Below are 5,413 nucleotides of genomic sequence, written 5' to 3' on the forward strand. Positions count from 1 at the left end.
AACATGACAAGAGAGGGAGGATGGAGGTGAGTGAGCAGGGCAGGATCCAGTATTTATGGTTCCCCCATGCTGCAGGAACTGGCTGCCTCCCATACATTTGTGGCATTCAACTTCCTGAATCTACCATGGGGGAGCAGCATCTCTGTTTTGCTGACAGGGAAACAGGGCTTAGTGAGTGCCTGACCAGGATAACAACAAATATCTGAACTGGAAATAGAACTCTGGTCATAGGAGCAAGGTAGATAAGAAACACACAAAGACAGGGGGAGGGAATCCCAAACAGCTGTGGTTTTTAAAGGTGGAAAAGCAGTGAGAGCCTTGGGGCCCTCTTGAAATACCGTGGGACTCTGTCTCTCACCAAAAATACTATTTGAAAATCCTGACACTTTTGTTTCTTTGCAAAGAGACTTGTGGACAGGACTCAACCTCTAAATTAAAAACCATACAAGAAAAACAAAAGCAACCTGAAGTTTGCCTGGCAAGAAAAGTATTGATCTAAATCTCAGCCACATGGCACATGGGATGTCATGTGTTCAATGGTGTCATCATGATTTCATAAGTGATTTCATAAGCCTCACCCTAAAAATGTGAGGCTGACTCCACTGGGGCAGGCTGAGCAAGAGAAAGAGCCGTAGGGTAATGGGGAGCAATGCTGGGTGCAGCCCTTTCCTCCTTAATACTGAGCTCCAAACTCACATAATGGGCTTCTGCACATGTGGCTGAAGGCACAAAAGCCCCTCCCCAGGCCACTGTTGCAGAAACAACTAGCACTTCTGCAGATGTCTCACGTTGCTCAAGTATTTTGTTGAAAGGTTGTTGCTGCCTGGACACACATGGCTGCAGCACTGGCAGCTCACAGAATGCTCCTTCAGGGAGCAGCCTCCATTAGCCTCGGGAGAATGGGTTTGGTTTAGGGCATAAAGCTGGATAAATGGGTGAGAAAGGCAGTGTGTGCCAACAGGGTGGAGAGTCCTGCTGCAAACAGCAGCGCAGCATAAGATGAGGGGCTGTTCATGGTAGTGACAAAGTCCATTTCCCATTTTCTCAGCATACCAGGTTTTTTTCTGGGCTTCGGGGTCTTTTTAAATTGTTTGAGTGCTGTTAATGTGTCTCTCAGCAGAGCTGCTTGCTGTAGCTCAACACAGTTTGTCAGCCACAGCAGAGCTAGACAACTGTTGCTTGTCAGGACAAGAGGTCAAGTGTGAGCCACTCCAGAGGGAAGCAGGGAGACAGGACAGCCACCAGAGATTACATGTTACTGGGCACACTGAAAGGCAGCAAAGAGTCTCTTTTTTTACAACCTATGGTTTATTTTTCAAAGCAGCTCCAGCTGCTGCAGCTGGGAGTGTCCTTGCTCTTGATCAGACTTGTGACATGCCATCCTCCAAAAATTTGGTGATGCCTCACAGGCCCTCATTCAACTCACCCCTGCCTCCAGCCTGCTGATTTGGAAAGGCTTTAGCAAGCTTACTTAATTTACTTTTTTTTGTAGAATATAAAAAGCATCTGCCCATTCAGTGTAGATTGGATCTTCTTGTAAGTCAGAAACCCTGCAAGCTCCTCATACAAATATTTGCAGTGACACTAGGATGAAAGGAGCCACATCTGGCCCACTCCACACCCTCTTGTTTAAACAACAGCACACAATTCATATGCTTCAGTTATAAAATAGTAATAACCTTTAAATTTGCATGAAGTGAACCCAGGAAACTATAATTAGAAAGTGAGTTTCTGGAAATGCAACAAGGAAATATTAATACAGTGCAAAAAGTGATCCAAAGCCTACAGCCCCACAGAGATATGTTGTCTAAAACATTGTATTAGCTACTTTTTCTCTCTTAATCCAATAGGACTGCATCTCTGGAGCAATCCTTTGTGAACATTTAGCCTCCTTGACCATAAATCTCAGCCATTTGACACCCAAGTTATTAAATTATGTTTGTGTTGTTATATCATAACATGATGCTTAGCCATATATCATGCCCCCAAGGACAGCATAGGACTGGCAAATGGTAAAACAAAGCTCCTCCTTCCAGACCTCTTAAAAGCTTAGAGAATCTCTGTAGCTTGCTGGCAGCACTGGTCTGTACTTGGAATTGTGTATGATTTCACTTAGTAGTATACCATGTTACATTTGCTTATTGTCTAGGTCATTACAATAAGGCTACTTTTACAAGAAAAAATAAATCAGCAGTGCTAGCACACAGTAGTTTCTTATTACAATTCTTAATTGGCATTTCAGAGGGGCCATAAATGTTTTGTCATCCATAATAAAATGCTGGGGATTAAACAGGAGGGGGAAAAATGGTATCATGGCATTTAATTATTTAAGGTTTAAACTCCGCTGCATAATCCTGCGAGGGTCTTCAGAAACATTCTCTCCTCCAGTGCAGATGGGGGGATGCCTCATTCAAACACCATATGGATGCTGTCTGTCAGTGGACTGTATGCTAAGGACCAGCTGTGGTTGCCTAGCAGCTCCTCTGCTGACTGACCCCTGGGGTGTAGCACTTGACAGTCGGAAATCAGGAAGTTCACCCCAAGTAAGGCAGTGCTCTTCATGGTGAATTATGAAGTCAGTGTTCTTTCTCTTGACATCAGAGATGAATAAAACCATCACATCTTGCCTCGAATCATATTATGACTACTTCTTGTGGCTGGTCGCTGTTGCTCTCACACCTTGCCTAAAGATATTTTGGACCTCCAGGGGCTAAAAGTCTTCATGGTTAGCACTGACATTTCCAGACTCACTTTTGCTGTGGTGCCAGTATGTGTGTGGCCACAGATGTTTTACAATTGCTGCAGGCACCTCCAGAGGAGCCTTCACAGGAAAAGTTCCTGCCAGGTGTACTTCTGCCCCTGTGAAAGAAGGAATATGGACAATTCCTGACATCCGGCAGGGGAGTTCCACACCCAACAGTTCTTACATCACTTTCTTATTGGTCCAGCTTTTGCACGCAGAATTCTCTCAAAGTAATTTTTATAACAACCTCAAAATCTGAGCTAACACTGTAACAGTGCTTCCTCATTGCTATAATGTCTTTCTAGTTATCAGTTATTGGGGCTTATTATGTGAAAATTAGAAATACATTATTACCAGCAAATCCATTCTCTCAACTGTACAGACTTTTACAACCTGACATGATCTCTTAAAATCTGAATTTCTTGTCACGAAACAGACCCTTTTTTCTTCATGAAGATGTCAGAGACATTCAATTCCAGCTAATTCTTGCAATCCTAATGAGCTTCCTTCTCTAAGGAACTGTCAATGCTCTTCATGCTGTAATAGTTCCAGGAACAATTGGAAACCACTTGGATAATAACATCAGTTTTTTTAGATCAATATCACTTTTGTAATGTGAGACTTTTGCCAGATCTGACTATCTAAGCCATACCCTTTTTTTTTTCTTTGCTTTTTTTGGTGAGGGTTTTGCTGGAAAGATCCTAGGCACTGAAAAATCTTGATAAAATTATGCCCGCTAAGAGGTGACAATCAAGAAGTTGATGGATAGAGTCCATTATATGATACTGGAAAATTCTAATGTTGCAGCATTGTACAGATGATTTTTAAACAGGAGGCTGTTTGTTTTGTGCATTTGTAGTTTTACTTTCTTTCTGTAAGGATTGCACACTCGATGAATCTGACTGGAGGTAAACATGTCTTATGAGCCCATTAGAGACATCCCTTCCGCTTGTTTTAATCAGTAAATATAGTAAGAGTTATTTTATTTGTGTAGATTGAAGCTTGCATTGACAAAATGGGCTTTTTTTTGCTAACGAGTTAGCCTGATTGAACTGTACCACATTCCACGGGAATAAATATCAACTCGGGTGGCAAGGGCATGCCTAATCCAGAAGTTGCAACAGTGACTGGGAAAAGTTCCTGGGCTTCAAGAGGCTTCCTATTTGGCACAAGGAAGGTGGATACACAACTGCTGTCACAAAGCTTACATTACCTGTCTCCAGACAACTATTTCTGAATTGATTTCTTGTTCACATCATCTCTTAGGCTTTTTTCTTTTCTCTGTAGAAATGCCAACCTCCTGTTCATTTCAGGATTTCCAGAGCTCTGGAGTTAGTTTCCCTGGGTGATACTGCAACATGCCTCCTGGCATTTCAACCATATGCTGTACTTTTCCAGAGTAAATCTGCTCAAGGTCTACATGCCTTTGAAAGCTTTAGGATTTCCTTTGATCTGCTGTGAAACCAGAGGACACCCTGTGTGGTTTTCAGACATCTCTATTCTTATGTGAAGGAAAAGCATGGGTACCTCCCATAGGCATCCTTCTGAATGGAAGAAAAGAAGTTCTCAGGGAAATGTCTGTGGTCTGCCCCAAACCTGTTTCTGATTTATCAGCCTTGCACTGGTGAAGATCCTGCCCTTCCTCTACATGTCTTTTGAGGATTTTTTGGTAATGTCTTTGGGCAAGGTACTGCATTTTTACGTGTTTCAATAAGTGCCTCAAGAGTAAACTTTTGAGCACAATAAAGGAGCTGCTGCTGAGTATCATTACTTGACCAACCACTAATAAGTGTGTCCAGATTAAGAACCTCACACTGTTCCTGCAGTCTGGGTTCTGCAGCTGCCTTGGGCATGTTGTCCCTGGCAGGGCTGTTGTTTTAATTCTGCTTCTTTCTGTGCTATTTTAACACCATTCTTTTGTTGTTCTCCTTATTCAGCCCATCTGCTTTTAAAGCTGATGTAAGGTTGCTGTTTCCTAACACCACTTTTAAACGGGACAGTAAAAAATTGCAGCTCCCAGTTTAGCCCCTGCTCAAAACTTTAAGGCCCCTTCTCCTACCTAGTCACACTTTAAGTCAAAAAGCACTAGACAAAAGCTGCAAGCATGCTCTGGACTGGGTAACATTTCCAGATCAGGGCTCATTCCACTGACAATGGGCGTCAGAAAGGCTCATGTCTCCCTCTCTATGAAGGAGCCTTGGGTCTGTTGTGTTTGTCTCTGTGCCACGATTCACAAACAGTGAAGGACAGTGGCTCCCCTGCTCTGCTTCCAGTACAACAAGCTCCTTTGCTGTGAGGCTGAGGGGGTGGAGAGGTCTGTCCAGTTTACTGCACCATCTGCTCTGTTCAGCCAAATCGCTTAATCTTAACCAATTTCAAAGGGAATGAGGTCAAAACTTCAGAGGTGACCTTAACTGTTCATAAAATATTTGCTGTCTCAGATGTTATGAAGAAAAGGTTGTTTCAGAGGAGCAGGGATCACTTGCCAGGATTCCTCCTGACACCAAAATGCACTTCCTTCTCCTTCTCCAAATACCAGAAAGTTCATCACTCCTCAGTTGCTGTCAGCAGCAGAAACCCACCCTTATAATCTCCCCCAGCTTCCTCAGCCCTTCAGCTTTCATGGCACCCCATGTATCTGGATTGTCTCTGTGCTCATCTTCTTACCCA

Source organism: Vidua chalybeata, chromosome 1 (genome assembly GCF_026979565.1).
Source record: "Vidua chalybeata isolate OUT-0048 chromosome 1, bVidCha1 merged haplotype, whole genome shotgun sequence".
Classification (NCBI taxonomy): domain Eukaryota; kingdom Metazoa; phylum Chordata; class Aves; order Passeriformes; family Viduidae; genus Vidua; species Vidua chalybeata.